This window comes from Saccostrea echinata, unplaced genomic scaffold (genome assembly GCF_033153115.1).
Source record: "Saccostrea echinata isolate AGI-Se365-2 ecotype Australia unplaced genomic scaffold, CSIRO_AGI_Sech_v1 ptg000016l, whole genome shotgun sequence".
Taxonomy (NCBI): Eukaryota; Metazoa; Mollusca; class Bivalvia; order Ostreida; family Ostreidae; genus Saccostrea; species Saccostrea echinata.
Window position 1 is genome coordinate 17,032,607 of NW_026889765.1, and position 19,124 is coordinate 17,051,730.

Sequence of the window (19,124 nt, forward strand, 5' to 3'; positions counted from 1 at the left end):
ACACCGGAAAAGCGGGAAAGAGAAGAAGGAACGCTTATGCTGTATTTGCATCTGTGTACCTACCGATGTGTTAAGCTTTTATATCCATGTAAACATCTTACAATTCATTGCCAATTTACCAATTGTTCCTACCACCTTTTTGATATAATAAAATATGATTAATATGGAAAACTTCAAATCGTCTTTATCTTCATTTACGTGTTGAAAACAGAACAAACCTACAACAGTTCGATGTTAGGGAGCAAAGTGACAGTTCTGATGAAGAAGATTTAACTGCTCTTGGTTACAATGGATACCGCGAATTCCGAAAATCGACTTTTTCTACCTTTGTGAAACATACCGATGTTCATCATAAACCAAGATCTACTTTGTAAATGTAGATATCTTCTTGTAAGCTCGTTGTATTTTACTTACCTGTATGCTACTAAGCATTCTATACTTTTATAAGAAGTTCTGTGTAGACTAGTGTACAAATGCCTGTAGTTTATAGATATTTGATTTTGTGTATGTTCTAATTTTCATTCATTGATACCTTTTGATTTGACTGTATGTTGAACAGTATGTTTTATCTTGGTGCTTCACCTGTATTGTATTATAGGGGTTAAAACACAATGTCAGGTAGATAATGCTCGAGAATGTTATGAAACTACACTTGTGTCATAGTTATTTTGAAAATACATTTCTGTTACAGTAACGAGGACGTTACATGTTTCAGCAGGGGGATATTTGAGCAAGTCACCTGCACGTATATAAATACATTCCGGAATTATAGATAGCTTTCATACGACGTATTTTCTCTCCGAGTTATTTCCCTTGGCCGCCATCTTGGTGGTCAACAAGGTAATTTTTCCTCCTTGTCTTACCAAATTTAAGAGGGTGTAGCAGAAAAATTAGAGGGAAAATCTTTATGGAATAAAATTATTAAATGAGGGAGGTTTTAACAAATGTATTTTTTTTTCAGAAAAACAACGTTTCCTACCATAAAATGGCCACTATAAAAAGTTAAAATTGCTTGAATAATGAAGGAATATAAGTATGTTGACCTCCAATATGGCGGCCAACGGGAAATACAGCTCTTGATAATTTGGGCCTACTGAAAACTATCTATTGTGTCCTTCATTATAGTGACGACGGATTTTTCAGTATTTTCCCGACCATGACAAGAAGCGCACGGCGGGTGTGACCGGTCGGCATGGGATGCTCACTCCTTCATGGCAGCTTATCCTACCTCTGATCGATGTTTTGGAGGTCCATGTTTGCTCTGCTCCTATTTTATAATGCTTAATGGACTTTTGAGCTTGAATACTGTTTGTTATCTCCATATATTTCACTTTATTGTACACCTGTAAAGCGGGAAAGACAACAAAGAACGCTCATGCTGTATTTACAGCTGTGTACCTAACGATGAGTTAGGTTTTAATATCCACGTAATTATCTTACAATTTATTGCCAATTTACAAATTGCTCCTACCAACATTTTGATATGATAATAAAATATGAAAAACTGCAAATCTGCTACTTGGTCACATATATGAGTGTTCAATTTCGAATGGGAGATTAAACAAAAAACAATCAATCAATCAAGTAATGACATGTTGACAGATAGAGTAGATTTGTCGGGAGTTATTCTTTCTTATAAATAAATGTAACAGTTTTTTTTGCTCTGAAAACCGCCCTGTGTTTAATTTTTAAAGAATCTAGAAGTGGGGAAAACATCGTTAAATTTTATTTAACGAAGTCTCGTTCATCAATTCGATTACATGAATTTCAGATACCAGGTTCTGTTGGACGAACCTGCATTTATTCTTGTGCTTTTGTCATAATACACAGCTTTGTACATGTGTAAGAAATAAGCGTCATGTGAAGTATATTTAATCCAAAATGTATCTATTTCTAATATTCTGTAGAAGAGACTTGTATTGATACAGGTTTTTTTTTATACATTTGATATATGAATGATACTTTTATTTGTTTGAAAAAATAGAGGATATTCAATGTTTTGTACCGGTAGTTGGATATGGAATTTATTTCACGAGTGGGACAGGATTTTTGATATTTTCACGAGTGCGAAGCACGAGTGAAAATATAAAAAAAAAAATCCTTTCTCACGAGTGAAATAAATTCCATATCCAACTACAAAACATTGAATTTTCTGTTTATTACATTTTCTTTGATTTTTCCCTTTGCCCCTGTCTTTTCTTAATACAGTGTGGCGTTCAAGTTGTAGCAGTTGAGAAGTCATGGCTTGGCAGTTGTGAGATTGAAAAGATTGTTACATGGATTTTAGCAAACATATTAAAGAAAAAAAAATTGCAGTTTTAATCTCTGTCAAGAAGGGATGGTTTCGTTTCTATCTCCATCTTGTTACAGGCCAGAAATTATATTTAACTTACTTTGATAATCTTTCACACCGTGACAGAATATCACTTTTATTCAATTAATAAATCACAGTATTTCAGTGTTGAAAATATAATAAAAATCATTATTTCTAACCCCATGTTATTTCCATTTGAGATTTATCACGTAAAAACCATTCATATATCAGAAAGTGGATTATTTTTCTTTTATTTGTCAATGTAGGCGAAATCATTAGCCGACATATTCGTTTAAATTTGTGTTGTTTTGAATCAACTTTTTTAAATGGGAGCTTTTTAACTTGAAACGGACGTCCAGTGATGTGTATAATTATGGTTTATCTTCAATCCTCTAAGGCGTATTAATACATTACTTAAATTTATCATTAATCTCCTTTATTTGTTTCCCCCTGAGAATCTAAAATCTCAAGAGTAGTATCCTTCTTCTTCGTGAGAGGAAGGTTGCAAGTTCAAATCACCCGAGCTATATTTTATATACTAAAAACCAGTCACTTGTTATTAGGCTGCAAAAATCAGTTAACTCCAATATGATGCTCGAAAGGAAAATCATGAAATTTCAAATAAGATAAATCAATAGTAAAGACTCTAATTTAATAAATCAAGTTTAGGTCTACATCATTTTTTATGAAAATCATCAGTTCACTAGAGGATATGCTTGAGAAAGAACAAAATCATTTAGTCGAATGGTGACTGACGCTTTGTCTAACTCAAGTGACGTGTCTTTTTGGGTTCATTTTGAATCTTTTTTTTAAAATACAGCTATTACTGTTGTAATACAGTAGGATCTCTCTCGACAGTAGGATAATGCGTTACTATTGGTTGTATGTATAGATATATTAAAGTATACCATTTATTTGTATAACAAGATAAATATGCATAACAAGATAAATTCAAAGAACCTTTGCCCTAGCACATGGTTTTAAAAATACCATTTAAAAATCAACTGATGTATTGGAAGTCATTTGCTCCTCCTTTCTTGCCAGGACATACCGGAAGGTGAAATGCAAGTTCGACATAATCTTGACAACTAATTGAACTTAATGTTAATAAAAATGCATTTAGATTAATCAAAAAGTTATATGTTATAATTGGATTATTTTATAATGGTTAAAATCCTTTTCGTAAAATTCTGTTGGTTATATCTTTCTATATTTCATCTGGAAATTTGAGCTAAGAAATTTGGGTTTTTGTCTTTTTTTAGAAATTAATCAGCCCCCGGGATTTGCAGATTTATTAAATGTGTATACTAAAGCAACTGAAGAATGACTTTGGATCCCCTAGAAAACGTGGACCACCACTACCTTGAAATAGGCTTTTGGAACGATTTGGAATGAACTTCTCTTTGCTTGTCAAGAAATTTTTGGGGTTGGAAATTTTTTTGACTTGGGTGAGTCCTCACCCCTTGAAAAAATCTTTGATCTGCGCCTGAATGTCAGCAATAATACCTGCATTCATTTGTCAATAAATTCATACATACAATTGTTTGTATGTGTGATCACAAACTGTCCAAATAATTCTGTTAAACGTGTTGAATACACAAGCCTTGCGGAACCCACTCTTGATGAAATCAACACAAAAGATGAAAATTCTTCAATACTTTAGCGACTCAATTTTTAATTGCATGTTTCTCAATTTATTCCTCATTTAAGTAACTGGTGGCCACCCATTTACGTTTTATATTTGGCATTATTCGTAAACATAAAAACCGTTTAAGGGGCAATAAATCATAAAAGGGGTCACTGAATCCTTTCTCAACGAATAGATTGATGAGTCTTCTCAAGAAGTCAAAGACATTGGTGAAAGTTTCATATCTCTATAGTTTACGCTTTCGAAGGAATAGAGATATCAAGGTTTCTCGAATAAGGGGCAATTACTCCGAAAGGGGTCATTGTTCATAACCGTTTGGTCAAATCTCTCCATAAATTTTAATGACCTTTTTGATGAACAAAAAAAAAAAAAAAAAAAAAAAAAAAAAAAAAAAAAGAGAGAGAGAGAAATCAGCGGAAGAAAAATAATAACTAGTAAACTAATTTTCCAGAGATCAATTAGAGGCCTTTCCACCTTCTTGGGTGTTTTCATATCATTTGGCTACTCAAAAAAAAGAAGAAAATTAGCCTTTTGCTACTAGGATTTATTATCGGGATCGGTCCTCTGGAGAGTACAAAAGGTCATGACGCAAAGCTAGAAGATCCTCCTTTTTTCGACTTAGGGGCCATTTTTCTCTCTTTCCCCTACCCTTTTCATTTCTCTCCCTCTCTTTTTTTCTCTCTCCTTTTCTCGCTTTTGCTTCCTTGTTTATGTATCGCGTGCTAGCCATTGTTTACATAGTTACCATAATGATTGAAGTGCAATGCCTGACATGCGTTTTACTGCACCTATCGTATTCCTATTTTTTTTTAGTTATGCATTCGAAGGTTTAATTTAATTTTTTAAATGTTCTGATTAGGTTAAACTAATTAGAAAAGTGCCCATGATATAAAACAGTCTTGAGGTCAATTCTACTGTAGGTAGCCATATGGGAAAACATGGATTGGACTAAAGCGGCCGGACTTGTTATAGGTTAGAAAAGAAGAGTCCTGATTGAAAAAAGCTTCCATGTGGGTTATATTAAATGCAACTGTAGTAAACGAAATGTTCTACATGCAATTTTAGAGGAAAACAAGATAAGGAAAGCGTGAATTATTTCATTTCCTACATTGATTTTGGTAAACCCTTCCTTTTACATATTTTCGGATCATAAAAGCATTTTTTCTCATCCTTTCATAAGCTTAAAGCTAAAACTTAATACATCTTCATCAGCTCGTTCAGATCCTTGTGCCATGGGTCAATGGGAAATGGATAAGGATTTAAAAAAAAATTTAAAAAACCCTTTCGTTTTTGCTTAGACAAATATGAATTGAAAGGTGGGTAAAAATATCTCTATATTCTTCTCAGGACCCTTGGATCAAGGTAAAGGGTCAAGATCAAAGTTCAGATCAGGGATGGTTATTTGACTACATCAGCAGCATTTTGAGGCAACCTTGACTCAATCTCAAGGTCAAAGGTCTATGTACTTATTTGCAAGCGGTTCCATGTTTTTGCGGGGTAACCTTTCAGGGGTAATAACTCATTAAAGTTCTCTAACCAATTATTTCGCAATGAATAGATTGATTGATTATTGTTTAACGCCGAGTCGGCAATATTTCAACCATTTTTCTACAGAAAAAGCTATATGATCGGTTTTGAAAAGTTTTAGTTTGTCTACCGACCCCCACTGAGCCTGCTCTTTTTCGAAAAGCAGAGAAACGTGCTTTTGCGTGTCAAGGGGGTTGCAATCCTTGACACAGGGCAACATTTAATGTCCCATCCGACGGACTTAAAAGTTAAAGATATATAAACACTCAAAATATACAATGCTGAAAATCTTTCTGACAGGATAGAAACATGTTTAAATTTTGCTATAATAATCAGTCTCCCGTAAATAATCTAAGATTGCATATACATTAATATCTGTTAATAGTTCTTGCATCGGTTGAACATTATAGAAAAGTCCTCTTCGAACAGGTGAAAAATCAAAACAATCTAAGAGAATATGACTTACAGTTAAACGACAGTAACATGATATACAATCTGGTTGAATTTTATGGTTAAGCAAGTATGTATGGTTTATTTTTGAATTGCCAATACGTATTCTTGAAATAACTTGATCCTGCCGTTTAAAACCAAAGTCAGACGTTTTGTTAACTATTTTCAATAGCATAATAGTTTATTTGTATCACAGAAGTCCCAGTAAAATTGTCAAAGGGCATTAACCAGTTTAACAAAATATTTAAGATATGTGTAAGGAATTCTAAAACGTGTAATTTCATACTGGAGTGCCATTTTAGAAGCTCTATATGCCTTACTGTTTCCAGGGATACCAATATGACTGAATCTAACAAAAGTCAATTATTTTACCTTTTTGTGTGAAATGATAGTACTGGCTTAAAAAGTCCATATTATTTATGCCCTATACTGGGGCCATGAAATTCACAATTTTGGAAGAGGCACTCTTGCTCATCATAACTATGTACTTAGTTACATTATTAAATACCTAGGAGCAGAGAAGAAGATTTTCAATGAATTGATGCATTTTCACTATATAATCAATAGAGCCCAGCCCTACCACCAGAACCCCTGACCCTGCGGCCTAGAAATTCATAATTTTGGAAGAGGCACTCTTGCTCATCATAACTATGTATTTAGTTAGTTTATTTGATACCCAGGAGCAGAGAAGAAGATTTTCAAAGAAATAATGCTCTTTCACTATATGATCTATATAGCCCCGCCCTACCACCAGAACCCCTGACACTGGGGCCATGAATTTCACAATTTTGGTAGAGGGCTTAATGCTTATTACAATCATGCCAACAGTTTGACTGCTTGATGTCCAGGAGTAAAGAGGAAGATTTTTAAAGATTGCATTAATTTTGGTGGCTTTAGCCAAACCCTCAGGCCCCAGGGGGACAGGGACCATGAAATTCACAATTTTTGTTCCCCGTTACCCATAGATGCTATATACCAAATTTGGTTAAAATTGGTTGAGCAGTTTCCGAGAAGAAGCTAAAAATGTTCTAATGTTAACGCACGACGACGGACGAAAACGGATAGCAATAGGTCACCTGAATGACTCAGGTGACTTAATAAAATGTAATTGCAGAAGTTTTCTTTATAATCAATGATATAAATAAGTCATGCAAGTCATTACAAAATGAACGTTCTAACAGATTGTTCAGCTTTTTGGGGGACTTTACATGACAACCAACCAAACAAACTGGTTTTAAAGTTTCTCTAAGAATGAATTTAATAGCTACCCAAGTTATACTAGTATAACCTGGGTTGGGGCAGTTTACGCTTTATAAACTGCGAAGCGGTTTATAAAAAGCGTAAGCTGTTCCAACCCAGATTATACCAGAATAACTTGGGTTGTTATTAAATTCATTCCTTGTAATTTAATTTTCCGACAGTGCGTGTAGAAAATAAGACAATTTCTCCTTCAAAAATGCCTTTAAATTGTACATATTCTAAATGTAACGTCAAGCGGATTGATTTTTGACGTAAGTCATTGTGACGTAGGCAACGCAGGTTATACGGTACAAACTAATTTTTTTTATCCAATCGAATAACGCATTGCACCAAAAATTAAATTATTTTCTTCTAATAAAACTTTCTAAAAATAAATTACAGAACAAAGCCTCATTTTGCACAAAATGACATGCTTTCTAACTCTGGGAGTAATGAACAATTATGAAATTTTCTATAATTTAGGATTTCTATTAATCTAATTTTTCATTTAACTAAAAGGATCTCATATACTCAAGTACATGTGGAATAAAAGTGTTAAATTTTATTTAAAAAAATATATAATATAATATATATATATATATATATATATATATATATATATATATATATATATATATATATATATATATATATATATATATATATATATATATATATATATATATATATATATAAATTATATATATATTATTCGTATCAAATTCCTTTAAAATTCCTAAATCTGGATGCAGCCCATGTGATTAAAAGGAAGATGAAAATATGATGTTGTGTAATATTAAGTGAATGACGTTTCTGGACATGATAATAACAGTTAAAGATTATAAACAACGATAGAAACTCGAAGGCTTTAAAAAAAAAAAAACAACAACAGATATGCCATGCACAGAATATGTAACGATGTAGTATGTAAAATAATTTATTGTCTTTAAAAACAGCAAAATTTACATTTCTCTTATTTTTCGATTTATTGCATTTGCTCAATTTTATACTTGTAGAAATACAATGCTCAATAAATAATAAATATTCAAATATCAAAAAGAGTCCATTTTGAAAAAAAAACAAAACCCATTCAGTTCCTAGCATAACAGAAACAAACAGCGTCATTAAAAGTGCAGAAAAAAATATGATGTGAATAAAATATGACTAAATTAGATTATAAATAGAAAATGCTATACACAAAGTGATTAAATATCTTTGATTGTCTTTGGTTACATTATCTATTTTACGGACCGGTGTGTTTTTCCCAAATCCTTTTTTCAGACATTTCTCATTTCCCAAAATATAAATAATTATAAGGAAAATAAATACTTAAATAGGTAAAATATATATGTTCCCTGTATTTGATAGAACTAATTGGCCAGTAATTAAATAATAAGTGATACACTTAATAATAGTTAATACGATTATGTTCTCAAAATTTCTTCTTCATAAAAAACATTCGCCGAAATCCATTTATTTGTCGTGGATAAGTTAGGGATATATTAGGGTTAGGGTGAAATACCACATTAGCCAACCGTAAAATCTGCAATACATAAAAAATCAGAATTAAATTTATTCAGACACGTTGTTCAGACACAATGTTTAATCCTATATAGGTTTTATCAGTAATTCAGAAGAAATTGCATACATAAGTTCACACAGGCAATTATATGCAATACAATGAATTACACTGTAGTCCTTTACACAGAACCACTAACATAAATATTATTATAAGTATTATTTTATTATTCTTACGAATTTATTTAGGATATTTTAAAGTACGTTGTATGATATACTCACACATCCAGCCATAAACTTAATGTCACCAGGTCTCACAACATTACCCCGATTCCTGATTCTATTCAATTTATCTGAGAATATATGCATAAATGTGATATAATATATAAAATGTTATATCAATGTATATAATATAAATATTATCAATGTAAAATATACATAAAGTTGAATATTATACGAGGGTTGTCCGGTAAAATCGCGGACAGGTAGTCTTGAGTGAAAAATAATCAACAATGCTTTCTAAAATTTTCTCTACTCTTTAGTACAATTTTTTATCAATACACATAGCAAATTTCAAAGAGTTTGTTGTTCATGTTGTGTAGTATCGCCTTACGGTGCATGTATTATAACGTCACCTCTTATCTTTGCTTGATAAGGTTGGATAAGCCGCTCTTATACTAACGCACACATTCGAGTTCGCATTTTTTCACTTTTATTTCCCAGACCTATGACATAATAGATGATATATAGGGCAGCTACCAGGGATGGGGCCCTGACTAAGCTCCCTCTATAACAATATATAATATTAATCCCTACAGCACCACGCAGGGTACTAAATATCTAAATATCTATATCTAAATACAATGTCTAACATAATTTATTCATATCATACATTCAATATGTGCATTAATTAAATTGTATAACATATAAAAAATAAAAACAAAGAATATTTATCCGGATTCAATTTTGGTTCTAAATTTCTTGTTCGTATTTGCAGTCCTGTGCGATTCATGAATGTGTTGCAATATAATGAATAAATGGAAAAAAAAATTAATTTAAATCTGGACTGTGGAAAACAGGTAACAGTTCCTCGAATTCTGTTAATACAGTTAACGTTAAATTCATATCTCCTTAAAATTGCGTTTATCATTTTTTAACAATTGAAAAATTAATTTCATTTCTTTCGTGAGTGCTTTTAATTACTCCATAAACAGAAAAGTGACCAATTTCGCACACACATGGGACCTTATAAAATTTGTATTAGTACATGTAAGTTAGGGAAGGTACTCTCACCTTAACGTCATCAAACGTCGCCACTTTTCACGTGTGGCGTTTACCACTTTTTGCATTTTAAAGTCTTGGAAAACTGATAAAAATCAAGCAAATTGCTTGAAATTTTCCTTATTACGACATAATAGATAGAAAACTAAAAATTTGATAATTTTTCCTCCAACTTATCTATTGAATACATTTATTTTGAAATAATAATCGAATATTCCCTGATAAAAATCCTGTAGCCCTTTTCACAAAAAAATATTAAGTTTTTGCATTAGATTTTAATTAACGAATCTCTTACGAAAAATCTTAGGTGCTTTTCATGAACGCATTCGTAGCAGATTGAACATTATATTTTACTTACGACAGACTTTTTCCCTAGCAAAGATCTCAATATGCATTATAATCCTTTAAAAAGTAGATGAGGATATAAATGAAGCGATGTTTTCAACACTTGTAAGTGAAACAAACACTATTCACAGCATAAATCAAGTGCAATGGAAGTTTGAAATCTGACGTCACAATTACAAGTCTGACGAAAAAGAAGGTCATATATTTGAAAATCCCACGAGAAACTGCCAAGGTAAATATTTCACAATATATTTCAATAAATTTTTCGACAATAATTGTGGAATAATATAAAATGCTATTGAAAGATGCGTAGAAAAGTTCTATTAAAGGTGTATTTAGATTTTATCTGTTATATTTTAAAATTAAAATCGGTTCTAAGTTACTTACAAAAGGGTGAGGGATCTCGTAAACTTATGACAAATTTTACACATAAGAATATCGTATTTTTGTGAAAAGAAATTAAATCGAAAGATTTCTCTCACGATGAAAATTAAAAGTAAGATTTTTTGTGAAAAGGGCTACGGATTTTTTGGTAGTGCATCGTGCGACCATATCCTGTTTAATCAAATTCTTAATTTTGAGTATAATTTATTTAAAAACATATGGAGAAATGGTGTTCATTCTGCTGATTTGCATATCGGCCATTTTGGAACTATAATGGCGGCCGAATTTATAAAGGTTTATATAGAAAAAATACAAAAAATCGCGAAATTTTATATCCTAGCTATTTCGGATAAAGTTCTTCCGCCGATGGTTTGATTCTTCTTAATATCTTCTACCGGAAATGACAAGATTGTTGATACCAAAGTGAAAGTTGCGACCGCCTTTTTGATTTGAAAATTCGAAGCGAAAGTATATAGTTTTAATGAAGGAAAGAGCACAGAATTGGTGTTTCTGTCATCTTTTATGAGGAAATGTAAGTGTTTATTACAAGTTGACAGAGTTCTTCCGCCGATTAAGAGGTGCAGGAGAGAGCCTATTTTTATAAAATACATATGTTTTACCATTCCATGAGGAGTTAAGACCGCCTTTTTAATTTGAAAACGGGAATTTTTTGCATCAGTGTGACCTGCTTTATATCGGGAAAACGGTGTCCCGAGTCGTCAGCTGTTATTCACACAAATTTCTACCCATATAACTATGAAAGAGCCTTGAAGAAAAAAACCCAAAACGAAACAGGCTTGCAGGTTTTAACATAAAAATTTAAAGAAATGGAATTTCGAGTTTATTCAGTATCTTATGAATATTAATGAGAAATAAATCACGTGGAAGTAATCTCATGAATAAATTGCACATAATTTCTCCATATGAATAGGATGTACTTAAATATGATTAATTAACATTTCCTGAAAATTTTAGCTCAGTGCATTCATTATTTTTTGAAAAAAAGGGATGTTAATGATTTTTCCGGTCCAGCCTCGTATATATTTGCATAAAAAAGTTGAAAATTATATGTATTTGCATATTTAAAAATGAATAAAAATAGAAACAACACAGTAAATAGGTCCGCCGAGCACCGTTTTTTGGTTCTAAATTTACTTTGCTATGGGGTATACGGAGAACGCTTGATTTCACCAAGACGCTTGTAAACAAAGTTGAAAACGTCAAAACCGTGACAGTACTGTTTTGCAAGACATCGCTTTATTTACATTTAATGAAGCGATTTAAGAGAGGATATGAGAAAAGGAGGAATGGAAACACGTGGCAGAAAGGCAGATTTGATAGAAAGGTACTTAAAGTTAATGATTTATCAAAACATGGGAATTACTATCATTCGTAGTAATAATGTTGAGCAGACGAAAGTGTGCATTTGTTGACGTTAGAGGACATACTGCATGTACCTTTGTCTCTCACATCACAGTCGTTGTTATGTCTAACATACACTTCATTGTCAGATTGACATTTAACTTCAATATAAAACTTGTAGAATCTGAAGGCGTCCAGCCTCTGCTGTCTGAACTTAAAAGTGGAATGTATAAGGCCATCAAAGATGTGTCAACAACTTCAGTCATAACTTGAGATCTGCCTTGTATCTGCGTTCAACAAAAAGATGTGTACTTTATGCACAGACTTGCAGGTTTGTTTACTGTGTATGTTCATTAATAATCATACTTATATTAATGCAAGACATTGTGCACTCATACACACACCCATGTATAGGGATCTTATATATTAGTAGTAGTAGAGTTAAAATTTGGTATCTCGAACATTGAAATTTGGGTTCTGTAGAGTTTGAGATAACAACATCTGTATTTACCTGTACTATGCAGCCCTAGTTAGAATAATCTAACTGTGTCTCGGGTCAAGCCCTTACCGGATCTGTAGGACAGTATCATTTTAACGATAGAATCTATATGCAGCCCATATTCCACACTTGAAATGTTAATGATAATTCTTGTTATAGATACTTTAATGAATCACCCCCAATTTTACAAATTTAATAAAATATCACAAGTATTTTTAAAAGATATATTACTCTTTGCAATGTTCTATAATTCATCTTGATTGTTTAACATTTTATTTAGGTCAACTAGAACTTCAAACTGTAGATAAATGGCACAGAAGTTTTAAATTCCCACTATGAATAACTGGGAGGCACAGGGTACCTTGGGATGTGTAAACATTAAGCCGCAGTGTTCCTGATGTTACACCATTTTGCTGAAGGCAATCTTGAATAGACTGCTGATCAGGAGATCAAAGACAGAAAATCTCCAAACATTTCATAATTTAGCCAAAATATTCATTTTTCAGGTATAAACTTAATCCCAAGATTTACTTCAATTAAATACACGTAATTAAATAATAGGCTTGAGTAAAGCAAGCTATCTAATGATATGATACATATCACGATACGGTCATGTGATGCAAGATGTATCATGATACAGCTGTCAAAAATTGAATTGACTATTATCTTAACACATTATTCATTGCTAACATCTACAGTTAAAGAAAATATAAAAATAATATCTTGATACCCCTGACCAAAGTTTATTATAGGTGGATTTATAGTCTTGACAATGTATTTTTTCTTTGCTACCTTGTTTTCAGTCATTCTAAAACACTAAAATTGGTTAGCTTGTATGTAGAAGTTTCAATCAAAACAATGAAAATTATAATGTACTGAATCATGATATATACATTGCGATACGATATGCGTATCGTAAGCCCTTGTGATCAATACGATCGATGTATTGCTATATCGTTACACCTCTATTAAATAACTGTATGGATAGCCTATGGCCTTCCTGACAATATATTTACATACTATAAGTATACATGAGTTCTGCATACTTCAGTCAAAATATACAGTAACAATCATTTTACCACTTCTGAAGCTTGATATTATGGATAAAAAAAACTTCTATTTATTTCAGCCTGAAGCAGCAGATCACTGAAGAAAGAAATTTTAATGACTTCTTTGATAATCCCTGGCCAGAACCATTATAGAAATAATCATGGATTCCATGACAGGGACAGGAATATAGTCATCAGCTACTGTTTAAATACTTCAATTTCTTGACTGTGGATGAAATTGTATTGAAAATGAATTCAAAGTGAGATCAGTTGTACATCTCTTAATGAGAACTTCACTTCTCTGATACATCTCTTTTACATTCTCTGATTTGTTAATTCAAAAAGATTTTAATTCTGTTTATTTAAAATTGGATCTCCTCTATTCATTTTAATACTACAGGAAATAGCATCATTTGTTATATGTAAAAGATAAATGTATAACCATCTTCACAATTACTACAGCTACTAATCACCAGATTTTTGCATTCCCTCTGTAGAATGAACATATATAAAGTAAATGAATTTATCTACAATTCTTGCAATTATATTCAAACATTTTTGTCCAGGTGATCAAGCCTTGAATATATTTAAAGAAGCTCCAAACACTAATGAAAAATGTTTTAAGGAAGTTGTATCAAATAAAGGTGTACATATTGATTTTATGTAGCTCATTTTTAACATAGAATACATGTACCTGCCATATTTTTCCAGGTAAAATGTTTAAAGACAATGAAGTATTCACATGAATGCTGTTTACTTATACATGTACTAGGAAAATATATGCAGGTCATGTATTCAATAACTATATTTTGGTCTAACGTATTAGGAATACATGTTTTTTCAACTGTTTTTCAAATTTTGTCATTTTCTGAAGATTTCTGTTTATTTTTCTTCAAATGCCAGATCACGATCCAATTATATACAGTAAACATTCTGAAAAGGAAGTTCCGGGACCAACAATCTTGCTTCGTTATTAGCATAATTCGTTACATCTGTTAAGTATTCAATACATTTGAAGTCAAGGAGAATGAAAATTGCTTCGCTTTAAGCTCCACTTCATTATAAGCATATTCGCTATAAGCATGTATTACTGTAATTAGAACTTTTTCAGTAAGCAGTGTTTACATTGGATAGGTATATGCAAAAGAAGAAGTTGTACACTTAAGCTTTCATATTGACTGTAATTAGTTTAATTCTTCAGCATTTTTAGTGTGCACTTTTGTCGACTAAGTGACATTCCCAGACTTAGCCATTGCAAAATATATAAAGGATAAAATTCAGTTCATATACCACAGGCATTGAGAAATAGCTGAACATGTTTAATTGTTGAAACCAGTGTAATCCTAAACTATTTTACAATTCTCAATTTCTGGAAGTGGTCAATAGAAAAGTTGTCCAAAGTCTGCATGGATATTGGATCTATTTATGAATAGGTTATGAATAGGTTCTTTGTATTCAGGGGTAGTCTCTCCTGTAGAAAATTCAAAAATAACAACATGTTGGATTTGATTACTACATGTCACCTCCATTACAGACGAGGTGCTTGGTACTTGCTAATTTTTCCCACAGTTGCTTTTAACAATGTGGAGTCTCTTCAAATTGTCTTCCATCACCTGCTATGCTGAAATTTAAGTCACATATGGTCACTGGACTTCAGCAAGCACTTCAGTCTAACCAAACTATTATTTTTTGTCGAATCAAATTACATTAATAAATAAATGTAATCTTATTTTGTGATTCACTTTTCATACAGTCATAACTCTTTACATGTTATGGCTCAGTGATAAATAAAAACTATAAATTCACTTGTTTTTTACGAGAGTTGCATGATGCATGATTAAATTTGTACTTACTTTAGTATTGGAAATTCTGAATTCTGAAATGTAAAACAAAACGGAAACATTTAAGCTACATGAACTTCAATAAACCATTACATGCAAGAGCAATCAAATGAACACTGATGAAATCAAGAAATCCTTTATATTGCACAGATTATCAATAAATCAACCTTACTGCACCTGACTCTGACCCCTTAGTCAGACTCTTGGAAATAGTAGTGGCAAACTACAAAAGCGTGATCTTTAGCTGTATCCAGGGACGTCATGTAACCGTTTCGTCGAAGGATCTTCTCGTTTTATAGCTACACGCCACTTTAGTTATATTACAGCATGGTTTGGTATATCTGTGACCATTTTACCGCCCAAAACGAGGAACTCAAAGGTATATAACCATCGCAAACTCGTAATCAAGTTGATAAACAAAAGTGAGAAAGTAAAAATAACGTGTTAAAACGCACGTGTGACGTGATCAAGCGTCTTTCGTATACCCCATAACAACACAGTAAAATTTAGAACCAGAGACAGTGGTCGGCGAACCCTATTGACATATTTTTCAATAAAGATTACATGACATTTGTATTTTGACCCCCTCCTTTTTTCATTTTTTTAAAAATTGTATTTAGGTCTGCTTGTTTGACGTTTTGTTTGGTTGGTTCTCTTCCTATTTGTTGCTCATTGTATTTTATAACACGTTTGTTTTCTTTATATTGATTTTTATAGCTTGATTTTGTCTCATTTTATTATTAAATTTCATAGATTGTAAAATAATAAAATAAAAACGTTTATTATTTATTCATGTTTTTTTTTTTTTTTTACTGGAAATAATTGTATTATAAATTATACTTAAACGCGTCATGATGTTGTGAATTTATTGAATGGAAGGCAGAAATTGGGTTTAAAGTTTTTTTCTTGATCCAGTTTTACGGAGTATCACGACCAGGTCGGTATATAACTACTATATAGATAAACGCATTTCGTCACCCCCTCTTTATATCTTGTTCTATAGATAAATTGTGAAAATTGTACAGAAAAACTAATGCAATAATTTTTTATTAATCAAAAGAAAAGCATTCTATTATTGAGCATTTTCGGGTATCAAACTTAAGAGCAATATAAATCAATATAATATTAAAATAGTTGCATTTCTTACCTGTATCACACTCTTCTATGACATAAGATGAGCACAATAATAGAATAAAACAAACAACTATGGTTGTTGGATGCATAACGGTCTGGTCCCTTTCTTGAAAATAAAAAAAAATACTCACAGAAAGAGTGAAGAAATGAAAAGAAATAGATTAAAAGACACATGTAATCCAATTTTCCAGGATCCAGCATTTATATAGGCACACGTATAATAATACACCCCATGAACTGAATTAAACAGTAATATCTTTATTTCTCTATGGACAATGTTCGAAATCACCCATACAGGGCAAGGCATTACGTAATAGAGTCTATTATTATGCCAAGGTTTTCAAAGCTCTTGACACGAGGACTATTGTAACCACATGTACCATACTCCTAACAAATACATGTGGATATCAATAACGAGAATACTTGTTTAATGGTCAAAACATTTTTCTGGAGATTTGTGCTTTTAGAGCACCAAAATGATATTAGTGTAACGGAGTATAGCTTTGAAAAATGAATATTAACAACTTTAGTCTTGCTTGTGTCCTGTTTACTCATTCTGAATCCGATTTTCTTATGCATTGCAGTAAAAAAATTAAATAATGATGATTAATTTTCTTAGATATTTAATAACATAAATAACATGATTTAAGAATTTTCTCCCATTTTTTTCCGGGAAGTTAGTATTTGGAGAACCACAAACTTGGAATAGTTTGGTCTGCAGGGTAAACCATAATATGAGAGGATGAAATTTGCATTTACTTGGAATGTATTTTTATTGTTCATGCCTAATTTCTTTTTAAGTTTTAGTCTTAAATATCTGCAAATATGTTATGTATTAAGTTACTAAACAAACAATCTACAGTAAATTTGGCGATTTTTATTTTGTTGAACCTTTATAGATCGCCAAAATGGGCAAACATGATGTCCCCACCAAAAATATTTTCCATGTTCATTTTGCATATTACAAATGTATGCATTATTTATAGTCATGAATTATTTCCTTTAATCAATTTTTTAAATGAAAGTTTTCTATAGCCTGATTATAAGAGGTCATGTTTATAGTAAATGATCCAAAGATGAATCCCGATTTGTTTTATTTAAAACACATACATGCAAAATTCCTAAATTTGTTTCCCCCTTCTGTATTTAAGATAGGAATCACTGGATCTTTTAACATTTTTCTGCGTTTGAGAAAAGTTAATATAGTATTAATGTGTCTCCAAAATGACATGACAAAATGACTATTGAAAACTATTTTAATTTTTGTCACAAGTGACATTGTGTCAATGTTTGTATTAGTTTATTGTTTGTATATGTAAAAGTTGTGTTTATTGTGGCATCAGGAGGTTATTTTTTACGCTCTATTGGTCACTACTGTAGTCTATGTTACTATATTTAGCTACTCATACTCGTCGGACTTGTTTGATTAGTTTGGTCAATTATTGGGTGTTGGATAGTATTCCTCAGAAGAGGTTTGGAGGTAATGATGTAATGATGATACTTAATGATCTTGGATGACATTGTGTGTGCAATATTACCCACTTTTAGTGAACTTGGATGTGTTTTATCCTCTGCTGAGTGATCTTTGAAGTTCAGTTTCCAGTGTGGTTTTTAAAGCGGAATTGAGTGCAAGCTCTAGGGTGACGACAGACTTTCTACTTTGTATGAAATGTCACAGCTCACAAACCAAATTTATAAGTTATTGCTTGGGAAATTGGTGTCAGATGGAGAATTGAAGGGGTGCATGGATTACATTGGGTCGACACTCTATCCTTAAGGACATGGTGGACCTGGGAGGATATGATGGGCCATAGGCGACAACGTTACACGTAGAGGTGTCCATCCAGTGATGTCCGCATGTGCATGGACTCTCTTGGCATTCATTTAAAATTTTTATTGAAAAGTAATCCCGATACCCATTTAATATCATTTTAGAGAAGAGATCAAGAACACCTTTTCTGAGGATATTTTTGGAAAAATATAGACCCCTTTAACTCCCTGTAGATCTTTACCTTAGACATCTGACTGGGTTATATTCAAACTTTCAAATCATCATGACGTTGTTTACTATACAATGTATGCATGCATAAATTTATAAATGCATGATAATATTACTCCATTAATTTTTCTGATTTTACACCAATCGGTGTGAGGATTTGATTAATATTCATCTTGTTTTCTTTGATTTTAAGAAATGCTACAAACTGTTGTCGATGTATTTTAAAATCTATTATTATTATGTCTTTATCATTACTTAAAATTATTAAATAGTAGGTTAGGTAATAAAACGCTTATTTCATGACAACTCGGGGAACATTCAAATGATAATGGGGAAGACCTAGGGCCCTAGGTCTCGGGCAACAGTTTGTTGGGTCTTCCCAATCACTTCGGAACAACAGTTCGACTGTTCCCCTCATAGTCATGAAGTATATGTAAGTAAATATTATTTTTTGGTGAGCATGATTCATCCGAAATAGCATTTAATGTTTTGGGTTGTACATATGTAACTCAAAGAACTCAGCACAACTAGAGG